The sequence below is a fragment of the Megalops cyprinoides genome, chromosome 3 (assembly GCF_013368585.1).
Source record: "Megalops cyprinoides isolate fMegCyp1 chromosome 3, fMegCyp1.pri, whole genome shotgun sequence".
NCBI classification, from domain to species: Eukaryota; Metazoa; Chordata; class Actinopteri; order Elopiformes; family Megalopidae; genus Megalops; species Megalops cyprinoides.
Genome location: NC_050585.1, coordinates 612,681 through 637,660, shown reverse-complemented (window position 1 = coordinate 637,660; position 24,980 = coordinate 612,681). Strand labels below are relative to the sequence as shown.

Genomic DNA, 24,980 nt, shown 5'->3' with positions numbered 1-24,980 from the left:
GCTTTTGATAGCATAGACTACCATGTTCTCCTGGATTGATTAGAAAAATTAGCTGGTATTTCTGATAAAGCTGTTTCTTGGTTGTAAAAATACTTTTCTGACCGGCATCACTTTGTGAGGGTAAACGATGAGTCATTGGAATGCTAAGTTGTCAGTTATGGTGTGCTACAAACAATTATGTGCAGCTTTGCTCTACTCCCTTGTGAGCACTGGGAGTTGTTAAAGGCAGACATGATGTTAGCTACCGCTGCTATGCACGTGACAAGCAACTGTATATATCAGTTATGGGTCCAAGGTACTATCCTTGCCTTTCTTAAAGATACAAATTTCTGGATGGCCTAATCATTTCTTTTATTGAATTCTGAGCTGAAGACTGTTTTTAGTTGTTAGTCCAAAGTCTCTAGGAAATACATTTGCACATTTTTCCTAAATTCAGATAACTTCTTAGTTACTGCCAATGAAGTACTTTAAAATGTTTGACAGTTTAGTTCATTGAAATCTCATTTCATCCAAATGTTAATCATATCACACAGGTAGCTTTTCTCCACCAAAGAAAAATTTCAAAACAGAAGTATTTGTATTTTGTCAAGGTTTATTACTGCAAATGCTTTCCTCTCTGGCTGCCCCAACTCAGCATTGAAAGGTCTTCAGCTAGTCCAGAATGCTGCCACTAGAATTCTTAAAAGAACTAAGAAATATGATCATATAAGCCCTGTGCTAGTTTCTTTACCTGTCAAGTTTCATTTGGTTTGGTTGCCAAGTTTATAATTCAGAACTGACTATAAAGCCCTTCTTTTAACTTGAAAGGTTTCAATTAGTCTATCTCCAAATTATCTCAGTGAGCTACTAATCTCCTACACTTCACCACAATTACTATGTTCACCAGATGGTTGTCTTGAAATTCAGAGAATAAAAAACAGCCATGAGAGAAAGAGAGTTCATGCACAGAACTCTGTTGTGGAGTAGCGTCCCTGCAAAAGTCTGGGTTACGTTACAAACGTACCATTTTAGTAAGTCCTACTTTTAATATTGCATTGTATTTCATCCACTGCATTTTATTTGACTTTATTGCCTTTTATGCCTTTTATTTTATTTCCTTTCCTGTTTTCCTTTATGTTCTTTGTAATACCTCTTCTGTTGTTAAAAGTGCTATACAAATTAAAAGTGCTATACAAATAAAATTAATTTGGTTTGATCTTACCGGTGTGAAGAAATTTCAGCAACAAGCAAAAACATTTTCAGGACTCTGTATTATAAACTCTATATTACAGACATTTGGCACACCATGAAAAAACAACAGATAATGCTGCCATGATGATGGGTGCACATAAAAATGTTGTGTCATAATTAAGGCATCAGAACAGATAAATTCATACCTAAGGTTTGCCATTTAATCCATGTATCTGCTCAGTGAGCATTGTAAGCCTTGCAAAAGTTGACAACAAGAGCTAACAAACTCCTAGAGTGTCAGGATCTGTATGGCACCAAGATAAGGAAAAGGCTTGCGCATGATAACACAAGGTTCTTAGGTGCCTAGCTTTTTGATGCAATGCATGGCTAGCTAATTATGTACAACTAATTGAAATAGATTTTGCATGCAAAGTGCAAATAGAAACATGGTCTTATCATTTGTAGGATGAGTTGAGGCTTGTGCCTTGAAAGACAGTAGAGCAGTGGCTCACACTCACAGAGATCTGAATTGTAAACAAAGGTACCATTTAGTAAGCTATAATGCTGCCGATTGAATAATTAGTGTAATATTTTTTTTTGGATATTTTTTTGTGCTTGTTGTTGTTTGGGCCAAGCAAGATGATGTAAGACCTAGGTCTTGTGAAAATGATAAAGAATCAGCTACACAGTCCTATGTAGTATTACAGCATGTGGTAAAAGTGTAAAAGCCAATTTCAGCACCTTATTGCATTAATCTGTAAGGTCGTGTTTAATAGCAAATTCATGGTCTTCACTGGTCGAGATCCAGTGTCTGATAGGAAACTCAGTCTTGCACCAATCCCAGGTGAAATACCAGGCAAACTAAAATTCTAAGAAATGTTGGTATTAGGGATGAATTCCACTAATGAATGAATGACCTGGCGCACTTAACGCTACCTAGTTAGCTAACTAACGCTAAGTTGCTAGCTAGCTAGCAAACGATACTTAAGATCAGAAGTCAATACCTTGGCTTGCAATGCGAATGTTAAAATTAACATTAAACAATTATTTGTTCATAAGAGACATGATGAAGCTGTATTGTTTGATAGCTAGCAAAGTGCGTGAAAGCCAAATTAGCTAGCTATCTACTTGCACATTCAGCTGAAAAGTACAAATACTACCTTACAAAGATCTACAAATCTAGCTAGCTAGCTACAATACAAACAAAACAATACACGTAAATAGCTAGTCACTATCACATTCTGCTGACAAATACATTTACATTTATTTATTTAGCAGACGCTTTTATCCAAAGCGACTTACAAAAGTGCATACAGTAAGCATAGTGACAGTACGGGGACAGGATGTGTATAGTTCCACAATGAGACAGTTCTCAGCTGAGAGCAAGGTCTGTTTGAGTCTGAAGAGGTGCGTAGCAGGACAGGGAGTTCGTTCCACCACTGGGGAGCGATGTAGGTGAAACACCGATGTCTGGCAGAACGAGCACCTCCTGCCTTGACCATGCAAGGAGCGAGGCGTCCAGTTTCTGCTGAGCGCAGGGGTGGGGCTGGTGTGTAGGGCTGGATGAGTTCTTGGAGGTAGGCAGGGGCTGTCCTGTTGATTGCAGAGGAGGCGAGGGTCAGGGTCTTGAATCTGATCCTGGCAGCGACAGGAAGCCAGTGGAGGGATTTAAGCAGGGGAGTAACATGGGAGAATTTGGGGAAGTTGAAGATTAGTCGGGCAGCTGCATTCTGGATGAGCTGGAGAGGCTGGGTGGTACAGGCTGGGAGGCCTGTGAGGAGAGCGTTGCAGTAGTCCAGTCGAGGGAGAACTGTGGCCTGGATAAGGAGCTGCATCGCGTATGTTGTCAGGAACGGACAAATCCTCCTGATGTTGTGGAGGAGGAATTGGCAGGCCCGTGACGTGCGAGCAATGTACTCCTTGAAGTCCAGGTTGCTGTTGAGGATGACGCCCAAGCTCTTTGCAGACTGAGAGGATGGTATTGTAATGCCAACGACGGTGATGGAGAGGTCATGCAGGGGGGAAGGGCTGGCTGGGATGAAGAGCAGTTCTGTTTTTCTGAGGTTCAGCTTTAGATGGTGGGATGACATCCATTTGGAGATGTCAGCCAGGCATGCAGAGATTCTTTCGTTGACCTGGGAGGTAGAGTGAGGGAAAGAGAAAAAGAGTTGGATGTTGTCAGTGTAACAGTGATAGGAGAAGCCATGTGATTTGATAACTGAGCCAAGAGAGTTGATATAAATTGAGAAGAGTAGGGGTTCCAGTACTGAACCCTGTGGAACTCCTGTAGTGAGGGGGGTGGGTGCAGAGGTGGAGCCTTTCCTGTAGATCTGGGAGGATCTACCAGTCAGGTAGGACAAATATTAGGACAAATATTACCTTGCAAACAAACACATAGCTAGCTAGCTACAATAAAAACAATGTAGAAAGCTAGATAGCTTGCTAGCTAATTTGGCTTTCACACACTTTGCTCAGCTGTCATATTACTAAGAGCTAGCTAGCTATCAAACTAATAAAGCCTCATATATTAAAGGTTGTTTCATAAATTTGTATGATTGAATTTGTGCTCATTCACATTAGTGTGATGAAGGGCTGAAAGACTAAAATAGTTCAGTTATTTTTTATAATGAAGATTTCTTTGTTTTCCTGGCACAAAAGGGGGAAGAATAACAACAAAAACAAAGCAATCAAACAAACAAAAAAAAAAAATTGGCATCGGCTATCGGCCAAATTGTTATTTTAAACATCGGTATCTGTATAGGCCCAGAACTTCACAATCGGTGCATCCGTACTTGGTATCATTGAATATTGTTTTATCAAAAATGCATGTTTAGACATATTCATTATTTTATCTGTATCTCTATTGTGCAGGCTGTTATGCTACTCGTTGTTTAACTATTTTTTTTTTTATTTTACTGCTGTATTTTATTATTTGTTTATATTTTAACTGCATTATAGCAGCTTTAAATTCAAACATCAAGATTTTACACACCAACCCTAACCATAACTAGAAACAAATTGCAACCATGGTAAATAAGACAACACAAGTACATTAGCATTTCATCGGTGCAAACTTTGCTCTCAACCACCGAACAATTCACTGAAAAGTTTACTAGTAGAATTTCAAAGGAATGCCTTCAAGTGCCTTTTAGTCAGAATCCTTGTCTCCTTGAATAATGAAAGGAGCTGTAGATTGTATTAAAATTAATGAAATTTTGACTTTACTCACCCCTGGATTTAATGCCTTTTGCACTGCAACATGCTAAACATTTTATAGCCCCTCAGTATCAATTAAATGTAGCAAACAAAAAAAAAACAAAACTGAACTGATATGGAAAGGAAGCTTCACAAGTTGAAGCAGCTAATTTGGAGATAAATACACTGGAACTTGTGTATTTCTCATTGACTATAATAGAGAAACTGATCGTGTTTTCTACTAAACTAGTACAGTCACATTACTAAACATTATTCCATTAAATAGACCCTCATTTTGGGGGGGGGGATAGACAGTTGTCTAAAATAATGGTTTGGGTGTCTATTTCAAGAAGAAAATGTTCAAAGTGACCATCATGCAGCACAATCACACTTGTGTTAGAAGAGCTAATTCATTCCCTTTTCTGTAATTTACTGAGGCTTATGTGCATGGATATGTTTTCTGACTTAAGACAGAATTACATGAGAAAGGACCTTCCAGTTCTGACGCATACAAAAAGTCAGGGGTTATTATCATGGTAAACTTGCCACCAGTATTTTCAAGCTGATCATAAAATAGGAATAGTCATGCATAAGTAAACTGTTCCTGGGATGATGAACAAGGCACAAAAGAGTAAATAGGGCCTATCAAGGATGACTTAGAAACAAAAGTTGTAAACTGACCATGCTCGTAAAAGTTTAATAATGATTCAGTGGGTAAGTTTACCAGAACTATATGAAACCTACTAGGCTTCATCTGGGTCTGGAAAGCTGGCCTATTGTTTTTGTGTGTAGTGACTCAAGCAGTTTAGAATGTAAATCTTGTAAATCTATACTAGGAAATGTAAGAGTGCCACCCAGACTAAGCTGGACACCTGAGTGTGCAATTAAGCCTATTTATTCAGCTTGATGGTGTTGTTACCCAAGTCACCCCTCTGTAAAGTGTATGGGAAAGAGATAGTGAAAGGACAAGAGGAAGGGGGAGGAAGAAGAGAGAATTTTGTGTTGTTTACAATTGTGCTGATATAGTATGGTTTAATGAATCTAACTACTTTGAAACATTTTAACTACATTCAGAATGCTCAGTTGTCGCCCCCTTTTCTCAGAATCTAGAATGCTTAGTTGCATGACTGAGATGCTGCTCATCACGGCCACTCAACTTCACTAGTTTGGAGATACTTTGACTATTTACAGTCAGACACAAAACAGAACAGTTTGCCCTGCAAACTGTCCCGAAGACATGTTCCATCAAAGACAGCCAAATAAGTGTTGTTAGTGGACCCTCGACAAGCACCAGGAAAGTATCCAGTGCGACTACCCAGCAGCAAACGATCGTATCAGCATTTTCCAGCACCATGCCTTAAGACAAAAAAAAAAAAAATGAAAACACACAAAGACATTACAAATGCAATTGCATATTGCATTTCAAAAGACATGTTTCCCATTAGCACTGTTGAAAATGAGGGATTCAAGAAGCTTATCAGAGTCCATCAAATCAAACATACAGTCAGTCGAGCTAAATGCGTTTACTGGGTTATATAATAACAATATACAATACACCTTCGGCTATTTTATATAGCTTCACCAGCTCTGCGTTTTCTTCAGATACTGATCACAAAGTCCATATTCCAATTCCACTACATGAACAAGAGTGTGTATAAGTCAAGCAGATAGGACTAGATGTTAAAATCCCTGAGTAATCGGCAGTCTTCAGGTGTTGAGTCGGGGATCAGGGATAAAAACGTCATCGGGGTCATCAGGGTCATCAGGTGGGCACCCTCTTTCCTTGATGTTTCGTTGATGGGCCCACAACATCTCCAGAGGGCTCAACGGTGAACCTTGCAGCCACAGGTCACCCCCCTCTATTTTTCCCCTTTTTCCGTCAGTCAGTGTGCAGCCCAGATGTTATCCTCTCTTTTTAGGCATAGCCAGTTGCTGCTTGTATCTGCAGCTTCAGAAAGGCATCTGATAGCCTGCTGTTGGGTGCATCCTTAGGCTCCCATTTTTTTCATTAGCCTGGTGGTGGAAATAGCTACAAACCCCCTGCAGCCCACTTCAACTGGGAACATGTGCATTTTTCAGCCCTTCTGTCTTGCCTCCTCTGCAAGGTCTGCATACTTGCATTCTTGCGTTCATACGCTTCCTCAACCGCATCCTCCCATGACACAGTCAGCTCGGCAATATATAGGAGCCTGCAAGAGCTGGCCCACAGGATCAAGTCTGGTCTGAGCTTGGTGGATAGGATCTCTGGTGGGAAAATGAGTTTCCGGTCCAGATCTACTTTCAGTTTCCAGTCTCAGGCTGGGTGCAGCAGGCTTGGCTCCCTTGTTGTTGGTGGGCTGCTGGTACATTGCCCAGCTGATATGAATGCCACAATGTGTGTTTGGGATGGCTGACAGGGGAGTAAGGCATTGGTGGTGGTCCGCTTTTCTTCCAAAATGGAGCCTAGCTGCCGAAGGACTTGGTTGTGTCTCCAAGTCAAGCGTCCTTGCGTGGGTCTGGTTGGGCATGCATTCAGGATGTGTTTCAGTGTTGCTGGAGTTTTGCAAAGGGGGCATGATGGATCTTCTCCCATCCACTGTTTGAGATTCTTGGGATTGGGGAAACATCATAGGTGGCTCTAATGATGAAAGTCTGTTCCCTTCCATCTCCCAGATATCCCTCCAGGTGAGTGTTCCATATTCCAGACTCAACCCACAAATAATTAAGATAAAAAGTCTTAAAATAAATACGCATACCTGGGTAATATACAAACAATACACCATTGGTCAATTTATACAGCATCTTCAGCTCTGCTACATAAGAAAATTACAAAACGACTCACCTGAAATGTCTAGCATGCCAGAAGAGTGTTTCATTGGGTGTGGAAGGAGCTTCTGGAGTTCTGGTAGATCAGGTTAGTTTCATCGCTGGCAGCCAGTCAGTGTTTGCAACATTATTTGAAGTAAATATTTAGTTTGTTGCTATAGTTTGTAGTTTTTTTTTTTTTTTAAAGATTAGCACAAATTAATCCGAGGTGATGCTTGAATGATGGTGTGCGTACATCCACTGGTCTGGGAGTGTTGTTAGCCTGGGGTGACACTATTGCTCATCTGACATGGGTGGATAAACTTCTCTTCTTTTGTGCTGAAAGTCACTATGGATAAGAGCGTCTGCTAAATTAATGTAATCTAATGTGCACAACAGTGGCTAATCACATTAGCTAACTAACCACATTAGCAAGCTGTAATAGCCAAGCTATTCACTTAATCAAAGCATGCATATAATGCGATTTATTTGACGTTACTATCTTACTTAATGTTTCATACAGTGTTTTAGCCATTTTGGTCATAGTCATCAGCTAAATGTAATACTAAAACAGAGACCACTTAATGCGCCTGTGAGAAGATGGCAACTTTAGTGGCAATAGCTATGTGAAATTGCACTCTCTGGCTACTAGGCCACATTTTATCTTGAAATTCAGTAACTAGCTAGCTAGCAAGTAAATACAAATAATATTCATTTTATTATAATACATTAAATTTTAACACTGTCATGTTTGAAAAGGGCGTGCAGATGAAGAGTAATGAGGCTGTGGAAAAATTTATGTGGTTTTGATGTGGAGATGTGGTTTTCACTATCTTTTAGCCTCAGTGTCACTGGTATCTGTGTCTAGATGACTATCTTTTCAGAGTAGAGAAAACACAAAATAGGCTAACTCCGAGTTTTTTGCAGAGGAGCAGGTTTACAATATATGTTTAAAATACATTGGTTGCATTTACTTAATCCTATTGAACATCATTTTAAATTATTTTGATATGAATTGCGCTACAGCAGCTAAATGTGTTATAGCAGCATGGACTTGCAGCAACGCAGGTGCTGCTACATTGCTCTATGCCAAAATCTCAACTTCTGTCAAGCTAAAATCTTTGAACTGTGACCATGGCTTCATTCGTATAAAAAAATCCGCAAAACGGCTTTATAAAAGTGGCCGTTTGTAGAGCTCATTCATAGAGCTTTGTTTTTAGGCTAACGAGTTTCCCTATTCTTTTAATGTGGGCCAAAAGGAGTCATTATAAACATTTACAAGAAAATCTGTTTAGTCATGAGTACATTAATTTCAACAGATGGTCAGTTTTCCTCCTACAGTATTATGTGTAGTGTTGGCTGGGCCATGGTACCGACTTAACCAGTTAAGTCATGTGAGGAGCTACCTGGCTGCCTAATGGCTACCCTCCTACTTGCAGGAGATGTTCAGCTGAATCCTGGACCTGGCCTCATTCACTGTGGTCTACAGTCTTCATCTGACGCTGGACACAAGAAACAAGGTAACCTCAATTTGGAGAGGATTTCAAATCCACCCAAGTCACACCAGAGAAGATGGAGATGAAAAGCTTATATTGAAATACTTACATGAACAGCAGCTATTGAATCCTGGTGACAACAAAATAACTTTTTAGTTAATTTCTTATAAACAATGAACCGCACAAATGTTCTATGGGATCCATGGGCAAAGCCTAAAGGAGGGGACTTGAATATAAGAACTGTCATCTCTAAAAAAAGACCAAATACAATAACTATCACTTGGAAATTTCTCTGCTGTTCTTTGCACAGAAGAGAAAGTGTGCACTATTTTAAGTAAGTATAGCAAAGCTGAAGCCAGAACTGTATTTGAGCTACATTCTACCATTTGATGGAGGCAATGTAATTATGCTGCTGTGGCTAAATTATAGGTTTAAGAAAGCCAATCGACACTGCTAATCACGAAGTTCTCCTTTCCAAACTGTCCAGCCTTAATTTTTGTTTACTAACAGTAGAGGGCGGTCAATAGTCAATAACATGTCGTCATGTGCTGACTGTACAATCAAAATTCCACAGGAATGGAGCCAGTTTTTTCCATCTAAATGTGTTCCTCTTATCTGTTCAGAAGTTGAAATTTTGATGTATGGTAACACAATTACATAGATATAAGCCAAAAGTAGACAACAAACTGGTTAATAACAATCAGCAGCAGTGAAAAAATATGACACTGGCTCACACGTGCTTGGTTCACTGTAAATGTAAACAAAACTGCATGCACAAAAGGTTCCCATGTGGCTCAGATGGCAAGGTGCTTGTCTTAAGTGCAGGCTGAGCCCAATAGCCTGGGATTGAAACTGGCCATGGCATTTTCTGACAGTGAAAATGTGCACACATTGGTGGAACAAATTGGCTTTGTTTCACTAGGAAGAGGCTTGGGTAAATTCCTGGCACTGCTCCCATACATCATATGAGTCCTCATGGTCTCTGAGTTGCTTTGATGATGTCAGTGGAATAGTGCCTATCCTCTAATTGGTACCCACTTCACTGTGGTACAAAAAACTGTAGCTTGCTTACATGTATGCAAGCATATTGGAGGATTGCAGTCATCTCCTTTCAGTGCTCCTGCATCACTCTGAGATTATGTACAATTGGCAATCTGAGAAAAATCCCACTATGATATTTCATATCTAGACCATACTTTTATGCTAGCCTAAGTGAGTGCTATTGTAAAATGTACATCCAGATAGGCTGTTACTGGTGAGACTGGTGGCTGCAAGTACACCAGGCCAAAATATATATGCCAAACATTTAAATATACTGTACTTCTAATGAGGAAGTATTCTATAACAATTTATCAAAAGCAAGGGCAAATCAACTCTGTGACCAGTAAACTTCATTGTGGTTTTAACTATATATATATATATATATATATATATATATTTTTTTTTTTTTACAATGAATTCATTACCAAAATCTTTTGTAATGATTTGTCATCTTATGTGATTTTTATAGAAAAGATATTGTAGTGTGTGTAATGTATAAGCATCTTAGCAATGCACTTGTACAGTATTTTGTGCAGTATAATTTTGTGTTCTGTTTCCTGGCCACAGAATTATCTCTTTTTTTTACCTCACGCAACAAGGTAAAGTTGTACAATATCCCTGTCAAATAAATGAATGAATAAATAAAAATGATGAGAGTTTAATGGTAGATAAACTTCTCATATGTCTTTATATTCACTTATGTTAGTATGGCAGATTTGTAGTGGTTTTATGTGTCTTGCTAGCGCCTAAATTTAATTTGTTACCACCGTCTTTGGCCCTAGAGATTTTCCTGACCACATGACCTGTGAGGCATCGTATTTCAATTGTTATTCTCAGGTCATCACTGGAGGCATTCTGATTGCAGCAATCATGTTAACTACCTAACAAGTAATCAACACAGAAACATGACCAATTATACAAAAAATACTAGAAGAGAAAAAGATACTAGAGAGAACTTGTCAGTACAAGTAATAATATTATGCACTTTAGGGGAAGTGTTACCAAAATGACACATGGATACACAACTACATCAAGAAGAATTACTTTAACTGAAAGAGTGCAACAATACACACCTGATACAGTGTCCACAGTGTAAAAGATACAGTGTAAAAGATATGATGTGTCATACCTGTATCAGTAGACCACATACAGGAGACAAAAGTTTACTGGCAACTAGATTTGTGTGCATTTCCAGAAGAAAATGTGATGTGTCATTGCCTGTTTGCATTATTGACTGTACATGTGAACTATTGGAGTTGCCGTCTCCCTCCCTCCCTCTGTGTCTGGTGCTGTGAGTCCCCTGAGATTAAGGAATGTGTACATGTGACTTAGAGCGGTGGCTGAACTAAGCAAATATTTTGGCTCATAGTTAAAAAACCGTTCATCACAGCACTGACCCAAAGACATTGAGAGATTGTGTTGTTTTCCTCCATTTTGATGTATAATTTATTCACGATAGAGCAGTTTAAAAAAACATATTTTCAAACGTGGAAGTGAAATCCTCCCTCTGTTCTTGCCCATGCTTTTGAATGGGGGTAAAATTAGAGATTTTTAAAAATATTGTTAAAAATATAAAAGTATAAAATTATAAATGCACAAGCACAACAATGGTGAACAAGCCGGTTGATTTGGTCTTGGTTTGGTGTCTGTAGCATGAACGGTTTAGGCACAGTTAGAGCTAGAAGAAGAATAAATAATAATAAGCCATACGATAACAGTAGTGTGCTTGCCCTACCGGCAACCACACAAATAATAACTAGGTTTGTGTTCATTATTGAGCATACACGCTATTCAAGTTGCTGTGTGCCGTCTCCCTTCCCTCTCTGTGTCTGACACTGTGAGCTCCCTTTGACAAAGGAATGTGTTTACATGACTTAGAGCGAAGATTGAACTGGGTGCCTATTTCGGCTCATACTTCAAAAACTGTTCATCACAGCACTGAACTGAAGGCATTGATTACACATCAAAATGTAGGCACACTTATCTGCATAAGCGTGCCTACATTTTGATGTGTAATTTATGTGGAGAATTAGTGGAGATACGGCTGTTTAAGAAACATATTTTTCAAACGTGGTAGTATAATACTCCTGCTGTTCTCACCTATAGTTTTGAATGGGGGTAAAATTAGCAATGTTTTTAAAGCTGTCATCACTGAACTGACATGGTTAGAAACTTACCCTCTGTTTTGATGTATGATTTTATGCATGTAGAGCCAGAATTCATGGCAATATGGCTGTTTAAGAAACGTATTTATTAAACGCAGAAGTGAAGTCCTGAATGTCAGTGCATTGGGGTTGCCGTCTCCATTGTCCCCTCCCTCTCAGAGAAGTGACCTCACAGGAGCTGTCTCTCATTGGATTTGTTGCAACAGAAGTAGCTTGACACTCACTGTGTCTGATTGGCTTTGTTCAAGATATGTAAGTGTCTGAATGCAAGCAGGAATGTCAACACCTCACTTATAGAGCGGAGAGTGATGTTGGTGACTATTTCAGCTCATAATTTACAAACCGTTCATGACAGCACTAAACCGAAGACATGGTTAGAATGTGCACAACCCGCATTTGGTGGGTGGCGGGTGATTCCGTGTAGTGGCGGGCGAATTTGCTCAACCTAGCAGCCATGGTGGCGGGTAAATGAAAGCAGTATATACAAATAAATAATACAATTGCAACGGAGCGATTTGTGACATTCCACAACGCAGATTGAATCGCGAGTATGCTTGTTTCACTCGGACACTTTAACGAGGAGACAGGGTTAGAACGCTAGAAACTTGAGCATAGAACGCTAACTAGCGACCAACGGTTAAAAAGAATCACCTGAGGGCTGTACTATGAAGGGAGTTCAGCCTACTCAGACTTAACTGGAGGTTATCAAGCAAAGTCAGGGTTGACAAACTCTGATTGCCTAAATTGGTGTTAAACAATACTACGATGGTGATTAAGATGTCGGTTAGGCCACGTTCACGATACACGATTTTAGCCCTGATTTTCCACTTGCCGACAGTTTTTGGAGATCGCCAAGAAAAGCCTCAGATCAGAGGCAAATCGGCTCTCGATCGCTATGTGTGAATTGTTCAAATACGCCATCTGAGAGACTCGTCGATGTCTCGCAGAAGCCCGACAGATATCTAACAGGCTAAACATCTGGACCTGTTGGGGAGTCCGAATCCTGTAGTGTGAAAAGTGCTGTGACTGGCAGTGAATGCGACGACGAGCTACAGCCAATGAGAGCGCAAGACACGGGGTGAGGGGAAACCCGGGGGAGGAGTTGTACAACATCAACAAGCATGGCTACAACAGAAGTTCCGCGATCTGCTTGGACCCAAGAAATGGAGGAAAATTTGATTGAACTTTGACAGGAGCAATTACAATTGGTTACAATTGTACTTACATTACAATTTAATTACATAAACAATATCAATAATAGCAGTACCCCGTCAAAATACAAATATTGTGAGATGAGATTTTGGCCATATTGCTTACAGAGCATAATATCTTTGTCTACAGTAGCCATTTTCGGAAGAAAAAAAATCCCTGTCTCGCGCATGGTGTCGTGTCATTCCCCGTGTCACTTCTCGCGTGTGTTCTTGTGACAAAACGTTGTTTGGAGACCAGACAGACTCGTCTGAGATTCCTGTCGCTGATTAGTCATGCAGTGTGCAAACCGCAATGACTTCAAGATTTCCCGATTACAAGACAGGAAGTTGTGTAGTGTGAACATTACAGCGATCTGACGACTTTGAAAGTCATGTAGTGTGAACCTGACTGCAAGAGTTTTTGCATAATGGCTCGTACTCCATATTTTCCCCTGTATGTAAGGACACGTAAAACAGTCTATCTAAATATGTGAAAACAATTAGGATAATTTAATTATAGCCTACATGTAGCAGAGCTGAAGTGATTAGCTTGTGTGAGTCCTGCGTAAAAAGCCTTAGGTAGCGGGTAGCAGGTAGCCGAGCGGTTTCAGCGGCTACGTCACTCCCGAGACCTGTGCAATTTGCCTTTAGCTCAACTGGCAACAACGCTGGCTGTAAGGGGTTGGCAGCGAGCAGTGAGAACCTCGGGTCGAAACTCGCTTGCCCGCTGACCCACACCCGTTACATACACATGGGCTACATTCCTGAAATTGACCCGGTAGTTGCCGTTAATGAATTAAGATCTACTACCTAAAGCACCTAGGCTGTAGGGCGACCTGTATGAATGTAATGCTATTGTGTTAAGAATAACTTCATTCTAACAGTCATTTCAGCTGCAACCCCAGTGGAGAGCGCACCTGAGAAGTCAGGATGAAATATAAAAATATTCTATCAAGTGGTGTACATTAATAGTTCTCATCATTAATACTGAGCACAGATGTGGTGTAGCCTATAGCCTATTCATGTGTTCACAGCAAACAAAAAAAGCAGAGATAGTGAAAACTGGAGGAGGGCCGCTTCTTGCTACATTGGGGATGAGGATGGGGGGAGGAATGTTTTTGTTTTTTGTTTAATATGCCCAACTCATCAAATGTAACTTCCATCAGTTCATGGTTCGAGTGTGTGTGTATGTGTACTATGTGTGTGCATGAGAGAGAGAGAATGTCAGTATTTTCCTTAAGAGTTTAAATATTTACCTTAAGAAATAAAATAGCCTATTTACCTAAATAATCATGCTTGAATATTGTAGCTCTTGTATTATATTTCACATGCAATTACACACTGCTGGTTAAAACAAGAAAGTGGCTGGTAAAAAAATTGAGTGGCTGGTAGATTTTGGAATCCACCAGCCACAGAGGCAGGTGGACAAAAAAAGTTAATTTCCAACCCTGCAGCACATCCCTCTGATTGGCTCCGTTACAACAATTTAAATATCAAATGTTAATCTGGTTAGAGCGAGGGGATACCAAACACGGAACAAAGGCTCATAATTCAAAAACTATTCATCATCGCATTAAACCAAAGACATTATTAGAATCTGCATAGCTGTAGCTTTTGATGTGTTTTTACATGTGTAGAGCCAGTATTCACAGAGATATGTCAAAGAGTGCGGGCCTTATTTTCATAAAACTATGAATTTATAAAAATAGAAGCACACCAATGGTGAACGAACCAGTCAACTGGTGTTGGTTTGGTGTCTGTTGAGCGCAATTAAATTTAGGCACAATTAGAGCTAGAAGAAGAATAAATAATAATAATAATAATAATAAAAGATAACCGTCAACCATACTAATAATAATAAGGTACACAAGAACAGTAGAGTGCTAGACCTTCAGGCAACCACACTAATTAAAATCACAGAAACACCAAAAGTGAAAGCTTGTGTCCAATATGGGTGAGAGGTGTCCTTTGTCAAAAAACTAAAGGCCTTGACAGCATGACGTCATTTACACTTTGACTTTGTCAACACAAATATTACTCCTATTATCCAAAAATAAGATCATTTTTGAACAAATACATAACAGCAGGGTAGTTCCATTTGCTAGTCACCTTTGAAATGACTGTTTACTGTGCACAGTTGATACGCAGTGTTACATTATTACATACAGTATTACTTATTCACTCATTCAACGGATATGTTTGAAATGAGGAATGAGGTTGCTAGATTTATGTAGCAAGCACAAATTACATTTTGATTGAGTAAACATGATTTAGCAAGTTAAAATTCTTGCAGTTGTGTAACGCACTACATTGTCATGAAATACTTCTTCATTATCCTGCATTTTTTTACATTTTGACAATCTCCTTCATTTTACTCAGCAGCCACCACTATGATTTTTCACATGTTAAAATAGAGTGCTTCTATTGTCTATATCCCTGTTAAAATGTATGAGTGTGCAAGATTATAAGCAGCTCTCTTATCCTGACTACATTCCTTTAAATCCATGTTTACCTGTCAGTGATCAGTATCTAATATGTAATACTACTGTCTAGTACTTTTGCTAACTTGGCAGCAATTATCTGAGCTACAATAGGATTAGGATACATTGTCCAACAATTACAATTTGGATATAGTTTTAATTGTGTGGTGAGGGTGTTTGTTGGTTGCAGTTACATCGGTGAGTTCTGTGTTTATGCTGTCCAGATTGCCAGTTGCTCCTTTTAAAATGCTCAGATTAAGAAAATTTATTTTTCATACTGAAGTCACACTTTTTAGATAATGATTTGTCAGATTAATGTATTTCACTGCTGTTTTTCAAGTCATTGAAAAGCTGAAGGTCCTTGGGGAGCTGTTTAGTAAGTTTTGAGTCAGCTGAGTTGGAGGATGTCACATAGTGGGGTTTTTAAATTTTGAAATCAAACTTACATATGGTGCATTGTGGCAATTGCCCAAAATGCCATATTAATTGATTGTGTCAGGTGATCTCATTTACCAAGCTCCCTCTTTAAAAAGAGACTCTTTGGATCCTCATATCACGTAAGTTGGAATAGGGGAGCACAGGGAATGCATTATTTATTTATTTATTTTATAATTTATTATTATAATAATTATTCGTTCTGCATTATTTTACCTTAATCACTGTAAACAGACAGAAGAATCAAAAAGGATGAGGTTCTCATTTTAAGACATCATTAATTACACTTTTAATTACAAAGCTCTGCAGTTATGGTATTTTCTGCCACTGCCTCTACAACAATTTCTTGGAATACACCTACATTTTTGTAGGGATGCACAATGTATTGAAAAAGCATCAAAAGTTGCCATTGTGACATGTGCAATAGCCCTATTGCAAGACCCTGTAATAGGAGCGTTACCTGTCCATGTGGACTGCAAATGCTACAGTCAAACAAAATGGGCTGTATGATGAGTCCTGTGATTGCTGGTCTTTCGAGTTAAATTGTTGGCTTATCACCAGCATTCCGTTATTGCTTGACTTGGAATTAGGACACTTGAAAAAAAGAAGAAACTCTTTTTGAGCAACAATGGAAATGTGACGATGCATTTGAGAAACACCCTTAGTATAATGCAGGCACAGTAAGTTATGCAGTTTGAGAAACAGCTTCCACTGAAGGTTCCTCCCATGTCCTGTTGTCAGCATAGAGGTTTGCTTGCTGAATAATGCACCAAAACTTGGGTGCTAACTCACATAATACTATATTATTACTATATGGATGTATCAAGGTAATGTTACAGAAGTTCAATTAAGATCATGTAGCTAACTTGCTAGCTAGCTAATGTGGTTAATTAAAGATGTTGACTGATGGATGGAAAATCATTATCTGTGGTCGTTGGATGGGTAAATATCCGATTTATTAATGTATTTATGCTGACCTGAAATATACCTAGTTCACTTGGGTGGATCATTTGGGCCACCTTATAGCATACCAGTTAGCTTGCCTAGCTAGCCACTACTTGTCATTGCTGGCTGGCCACTGCTGCCCGGGATTGGTTTTATTTTGTAATAGTATCATTGTAATCTGATCTGTCAAAGGCATAAGTACACAGAAAGACAGTGTGCCCCTGCACTGGCAAGTGTGCTGCAGCTCAAGGGTACATTGTTCTGTACATATCTCACAGTGTAGTATGTATTACAGCAGAAACGCGTGAAATGCATTTTAGCATATCACAACAAATGTGATGCCTGGACCATTGCTGCAGCATCCAGTCTCAGAAGGAGGGTCCCCACTCATAACCTACCTTAGGCTAACATTTTTATTCCCTGTCCACCTCACTGGCTGTAGAGTGGAACTGTGCTGATGAACTGTTGAGATAACTGATGCCTTCTTATGTGTTGTGCCAGTGTTACCTTTTCTATTATTATTTCCCAGGAGTTTCTCAACTGCCTTCTCCTGGGCTCAGGGAATACTCTTCCAGTTTCTCCCCAATTGGCCTTGGTTTTATGTTTTTTTTTTTATTCCCTCTGAAAAATACACTGTGCTAGTGTATGTACAGAACTTTTGACAATCTTGATTATAAAAATGTGCTATAAGAAATAAAATTTAATTTATTGATAGCTAAATAGAAATGTAATACTCTCCAAGCAAAGGTACAAGCAATAGCTTTAAAAAAAGTAGTTATTTCTTCATTTTCAGTAATGGAAAAAAATCCAGCAAAAAAAACAACAAAACAAACCGCATGCATGGCCTACAATATCGAGTGTCCTCACACCCCTGCCCCTCCTCTGTGCTGATAATGGTTAGCTCCGATTGTTGGGGCGCATAGATTGACGGGGCACAACGCTGTTTGTATGACTCGTGATGCAGGCTCTTTTGATTGTACATGTTCTGTTTGTTTTAAGTTTATTGTATGTGACACTACCAAGGAAGAACATCAGCACCAGGTCCATAATGTGCACAGCGAACTTTCTTGCAACTCTGGGGCTTCTAACATTTACTCTGCAACCAGTTTTGGTCCTCTGGGAAACACCGGCTGAAACATGCACGCTAACCGCGGAAAAGCTGTTGTACTCGCAAAGATTCCTGCTGGACTTGCGGCTGTTTGCTTCATCACCAACAGTGCCCCCAGCACTTCTACAAGGTGTCACAAACTGCCTTCTAGTGGGCGTACTCCACAAACATATCATACGAATAAGGAGGAAAAGGGGCTCAAGAGGAGGAATCTACAAAAGACTATGAAGACGAGGTAGTAGACTGCCCTTACCTGCCATCACCTTGTCAAATGTTTGATCCCTGTGGAATAAAACCAATGAACTGTCTGCGGTGATCAGATATGATGCAGATTATCGCACAAGCCTCTTTTGCTTCACTGAGACATGGCTTTCTGATGGGACAATGGACCTAGATCTTGATGGATTTACCCTCATTAGTTATGATCGGGACACTTTTAAAACTCAGAGAACAATCGGCGGCAGGCTTTGCATGGCAGTCAACAATAAATGAGCAACAAACTTCACAGTGAAGGAAATGGACTGTTCAAATCACGAAATAATGGTTGCTTCCTTCTGACCACATTATATCCCTCGTGAATTTGCCCAGATTTTGGTGTATGTTCTGGGACCAGGTTTCACGTTTGCTGCAGAACGCATAGCTGACAGCTCCAGCAATACTGTCAACAGAGTTGGAGACCAGCCGGTGTTCCTGCTCGACGATTTTAATCAGTGTGACATCACTGCACTTCTGCTAAACCTGGAGCAATATGTTACATATGCCATCAGGCTGGATAGAACATTGGACTTATGTTATGGAAACATAGCAAGTGCCTACATCTCCAACATACGCCCACCCCTTGGTCGAACTGACCACAATGTTGTTCTCCTTGTACCCCAATACAGACAAAAACATAAAACTGAGAAAGTACAAACAAAAAACATACACTACATGGCCAGAAGTATGTGGACACCTGACCATCACTCCTATATGAGTTTATTGGACATCCCATTCCAAAGCCATGGGCATTAATATGGAGTTGCTCTTCGCCCCCTTTGCAGCTATAACAGCCTCCACTCTTCTGGGAAGGCTTTCCACAAGATTTTGTCTGTGTCTCTGGGAATTTGTGCCCATTCAGCCAAAAGAGCATTTGTGAGGTCAGGGACTGATGTTGGATGAGAAGGCCTGGCTCGTAATCGGCGTTCTAATTCACCCAAAGGTGTTCAGTGGGGTTGAGGTCAGGGCTCTGTGCAGGACACTGGAGTTCCTCCACACCAAACTCGTCAAACCATGTCTTTATGGACGTTACTTTGTGCACAGGGGCACAGTCATGCTGGAACAGGAAAGGGTCTTCCCCAAACTGTTGCCACAAAGTTGGAAGCATACAATTGTCTAAAATGTCTTTGTATGCTGTAGCATTAATGTTACCCTTTACTGGAACTAAGGGGCCTAGCCCAAACCCTGAAAAACAGCCCCAGGCCATTATCCCTCCTCCACCAAACTTTACAGTAGGCACTGTGCATTCCGGTCGGTAGCGCTTTTCTGGCATCCACCAAACCCAGATTTGTCCATCAGACTGCCAGATAGTGAAGCGTGATTCATCACTCCAGAGAATGCGTTTCCACTGCTCCAGAGTCCAGTGGCGGCATGTTTTGCACCACTCCAGCTGTCGCTTGGTATTGTGCATGGTGATGTTGGGCTTGTGTGCAGCTGCTGGGCCATGGAAACCCATTTCATGAAGCTCCCGACGCACAGTTCTTGTGCTGATGTTGCAGCCAGAGACAGTTTGGAACTCTGTAGTGAGTGATTCAACAGAGGATAGGCGGTTTTTACATGCTACGCGCTTCAGCACTTGGTGGCCCCAAGTGGTCTACTGTTTTGCGGCTGAGCTGTTGTTGCTCCTAGATGCTTCCACTTGACAATAGTAGCACTTACAGTTGACCGAGGCAGATCTAGCAGGACAGAAATTTCGCAAACTGACTTGTGGCAAAGATGGCATCCTATGACAGTGCCACGTTTAAAGTCACTGAGCTCTCCAGTATGATCCATTCTACTTCCAAGGTTTGTCTATGGAGATTGCATGGCTATGTGCTTGATTTTATGCACCTGTTAACAATCGGTGTGGCTAAAACACCTGAACTCAATAATTAGGAGGGGTATCCACATACTTTTGGCCATATAGTGTATGACCATCATCCTGTCAGTGACTATTTTATATTATTGTGTTATTTCCATTGGTAGAATGAAGCAGACAAAGTTAGAGGCATTATATGGATTAAAATGACAGGACAGGACAGGACAAGGCAGATTTGGACCAAACAGAAGATGTTCCTGAAGCTTCATGCTCCAGCAAGTGACAGCTACTGTATGTGGTAGGCTATTGAGGTTATGAGATTTAAAAAAAAAAAAAAAAAACTAAATTAAATCTTTGTGTTAGTACGATTAAGTCTAAAAATTTTTTTTGTTTTTTTTCCCCATTAGATAAGGATCCAGATTTCATAATTCCCACAGACAGGCTTGCAAGAGATCAATATAAGAAAGAGTCCTATACAGTCACATCTAGAAGAGTACCCATTTGTTGCATGTGGCAAGATACAGAGGAGTTTTAAAAGCAGCTGGTTCAAGAGCTACCCATGGCTGGAATATAGCAAGTTAGCTGATGCAGTATTTTGCTTTTGTTGTCAGTTTTTGAAGCCAGCACAAAAAGCCAAATGCCATTTGCTGCAGAAGGCTTCAGGAATTGGAAACAGGCACTGGATAAAAATCATGGCTTTCAAAAACATAGTTCCAGCCAGAGGCATGAAGAAAATATGCAAAAATGGCACATGCACTTAGCAGTTGGTCAACTGGTGTGGTGGCTATCAGCACAGAGGGCTAAACAAATAAAGCACTGGACAAAAGAAAGAGAAAACAGATATGAAGCCACTCTCAGACTGACTGACATTACAGAAACCCTTGCTCGGCTACGTTTTCCAATTTTGTGGACACGATGAATCAGAAGAGTCAGAAAACAGAGGAATATTTAGAGAGATAGTCTCCTTGGTAGGGCGCTATGATCCAGTCCTTAAAGAACACCTGCAGCAAGCAAGTAAGAACCCCAAAGGCTATCCAAGCTATCTCTCAACTCAGAGCCAAAATGACTTCATTGAATGTGTAGCAAAGGACGTTAGTGCTCAAATCATTGAAGAAGTAAAACAGGCAGAATTCTTCTCTGTGTGTTTAGACACAACACCTGACTCGTCTAGCCAAGACCAACTGTCAGGTGTTCTCCGCTACATCAACAAGCAGGAATCCATTGAGTCGAATCCAGGAATGTCTGATTGATGTAGTTATGTCCACTCAGACAATTGGATTACAATTGGCAAACTACTTGTGTGACACTTTAAAGAAACAACATTCAATTCAGTGTAACAAACATTCGAGGGCAAGGCTATGATGGCTGTGCCACAATGGCTGGTGCATACAGTGGTGTCCAGGCTGTCATCAAAGAAAGATGCGACAAAGCCTACTTTGTTCAATGCTATGCTCACAGATTAAACCTGGTGGTGGTGAAACTTTTTTTGAAACTTTTTTGGTGTTGTAGAGCAGCTGTGTACCTTTATGGAAGCCTCTGCAAAGAGAAGTGGGTTCTTTCTGTCTGTCCAGGACGAACTAAATAAAGACGGCTCTCACACTACCTCCCTGAAGTCTCTTAGCACTACAAGATGGTCAGCTTGTATTGACAATTGCAAAGCCTTGGTGAGAACCATAGAATCTGTTGTGGAAACACTTTCTAGGATGCAAGAGGATGGGTCTTTTGGCAAAGAGACATCAAGCATATTGCAGTTGACACAAGACGATCACGGAAGATATCCAGGAGGCTGGATGAGAGATGGCAAACAGAAAGTCAGCTATGCCCAAAAGATTCATTAAAGGTCAATTTCTACTATGCTGCCCTGGATCTTTGCCTGCAGAGCATAAATGACTGCTTTAGCAAAGAAACCTTACCTTTATTACTGCATACACATTGCCTGAGCAAACCTGGAGGAGCAAAACTTCAAAATTTGCAGTCTCTCTTGCCTTTCTACAAAGGAGATGTGAACGAGGAACAGGTTGTTCTAGAGTACAAACTTCTGTTCAGAGATTGGAAAGAGAGTCTGAGCAGCCAAGCACAGTATCAGGCATCAACAGATTCGTTTGCAGTAACTCACTGCTGGAGGTTTATCCACAAATATCAAGATTTACCAGCTTGTACTTACACTACCTGTCTCCCCCCTGCAGTAATGAGTGAAGCTTTTCCGTGCTCAAATTCATGAAGAACAGTCTTCAGAGACAAGACCGCTTGAGTGACCTCATGGTCATTGCCATGGAAGCAGAAAGATCCCATGCATTAAATCTCGAAAGGGTTAGAGACGCTTTTTGGGCATCAGCTGATAAAAGATGAGTAGCAGTGGTTGTCATTTGCCGGACATGTATGAATGTACAATAGTTATGTAAACTGTCAAGAACATTAATATATGCGTATATGTATTTTTTATGTCTTGTGTGTGGTTTTGAACATGTCTGAAAATGGTGCCCACCCACAAATTTGGTTGACGCCCCTGCCTCTGGTTTCCTTGGCTGAATTGTTCTGCTTCTCATTATGCTTGTCAAAAATAGTGGGTCACTCTTTTGCAGGAGGGAGTATGAGCCCCCCTCTGACATCACATGTGGAGAAGCTGGCCACCACTTCTCACAAAACATGGTACAAACATACAAAAAAAAAAAAAAAAAAAAAAAAAAAAAAACCAGAGGCATATGGGGAACCTGAAGCCATAGCTTTAGCAATCTCACAAACTGGGGAAGGAAATGTCCATTCGTGCATAATTGTGTATGAATAGAGGTTCCCCTGTCTTGCTTTCCAAATATTTTATATTTAATCTAGCAATTTCATTGTAAGCTTGTTCATTGCAGTTATCATTGTATGTGTGTGTGTGTGTGTGTGTGTACTTACTACTTCCCACAAAGAATAAATGTAAATTGCCCTGAAAAAGCAAGTCTCCTTACCTGGAACCTGGTGGGTAGACACTCATTTTAGAGAGCCAAGCAGATAATTCAGTTCTGGTAAGCCTTTTCCATACTTCTGCATAAAATGGTCATACTCATTAAAAATGTCAGTATATAAAATAATGTCAGTTATAAAATATTTTTTTAAAAAAAGGAAATATGTCATTGTGTGCCTAATTTGAAGTTAGAAGATAATGTAACAAAATCCACAGAAAGGAAGTTTGTAAATACATATCAGCCATATGAATTACAATAACTAAAAGCATTGTTGAATTCTTTAGTTGAAAACAATTTAAAGTTGAGTTTAGGGGATATTTGTGAAGACACCTATGTGCCATAGCATCTTGTGTGCCAGAGTGCTATAGCATTTTGACCAATAACTAGCTACCTGTGAGAGTGGAAGATGACTACATTGACCACGTTGTGTCTGAGTGCTGCTAGGCACTACCTTGCACACTTTTCACAGATGTTTATGGGTTGCCCTTCTGGTCTCTCCTTGCAAGTAAATGCTCTGCAGTTTCTCAACCACTGGGTCATGCATTGGACTACAACATTGTTCAAGTTTTAATTAAGTGATTGAGCACCAATGACAACTACAATTATGTTCACAGGACTCGCACATGATTGAAAGTTTGCTGGGTAGGTGGTGATAGAGACAGAACCATGGAGAATGGCAGTTTTTTTTACAGTGACAGGGAGAGTGTAGGGACCTTGTTCACCAGCCTCCAAATCTACCTTATCCAGGCAACAAATGTCAGGCACAAGGTATAATTTAAGGGGACAGTTTGAGGAAAGGGGAAATTGGTCACGTACGATTTCAGCTTCAGTTTGATCATGATGGTTCATCAATATGCTTTCCACATTGATCCTTAATAAGTATAAGGATGTGTTGGGACCATAGTCGCAAACTACAGATATTGACAGGGAACTCCCCGCCTATGTCACTGATGACGTAGGCAGTGCCACCCCTCACTGTAAATTTTATGGACAGTCAACCAATACTATATGCGCTGAAAACACGCAACATCTGGCTGCTATAGAAAAACCACAGACAAACTGTACTTCTTTCTCTCTTGCTGATGGCACCACGCTGTTAGCAGTAAGGGGAGGCTGTAGCTACAGTAGCAGTTAAGGTTAGAGTAATCCCTTTGTGTCGGAACCCCTGATCAAGGTTTCAATCATTGGACTCTCAAGCTCTAAATTAAGATATAATATACCTGCAAGGACTCGATATTGCATCGGAGGCTGCACGCAAAGTGCCACCAGAGACTCGCCTCTTGAAAATGGTCAGACAATGCACCATCATTGGTCACAAATCCACTGTTAATAAACCAAGTAAGGCTGTGTATCTGGGCATTATTTTAACTGAAACTTTGTAACTTCTGAGATACCATTTATGCTCTGTTACTTTGCACAATATGGTCATAGGGCATGAAACACACTAGAAATGAACGTGAATGAATGCTCATTTTGTTAACTGTGTGGGGATACGGTTTCCTGGCTATTTTGGTTATCACCATTTAGCTGTAGCGAAATTCTTTTTAAATTAGTTGATCCTAGGAGGGATGTGGACGCGCTTCCTGAAACCTAGGCGCCCGCATGCTGGGATAGGATTGATTCGAATTGGATTGATCTGCACGTTGCTCCACTTCTCCCTTGAGACATGCATCCCTGAGATTCCTTTCTGCCACTCCTTTCCTCTCGGTATACTCGAACCGTATCTACCTCCCATCCATAACGAAGTTTTTAAACAGATATATACGAAATATATTTGTATCTAATAAACTACCTTTTGTTTAAGCCGGTGTTTTTGTCTTAATGTTGTTTCTTGAGCCAACTCACTACAAAAGAACTCCAAGGTATTGCTACAGTGAATTAAGTTACGACATTAGTGATTCAGAACATACGTTCAGATGTGGAACCATCGTTGAGTTACTACATCTAACTGAATTCAGTGTAACCACGAA

The 24,980-nt window shown here is 40.2% G+C and overlaps 1 protein-coding gene across 4 annotated transcripts in view; it reads left to right on the top strand.

Annotated features, from left to right (window-relative positions):
- Positions 1-24,980, top strand: part of zbtb20 (zinc finger and BTB domain containing 20) — a 199,381-nt gene that overhangs the window by 95,093 nt on the left and 79,308 nt on the right. For 2 of the 4 annotated variants that reach the window (XM_036523949.1, XM_036523947.1), the window contains exon 4: positions 8,589-8,669. The exons of 1 other annotated variant lie outside the window; for it this stretch is intronic. The gene's annotated coding sequence lies outside the window, so the exon portion shown is untranslated. Of the gene's footprint in view, positions 1-8,588; positions 8,670-24,980 lie in introns of those variants that run through there. One more of the 4 variants, XM_036523950.1, reaches the window with a different exon arrangement.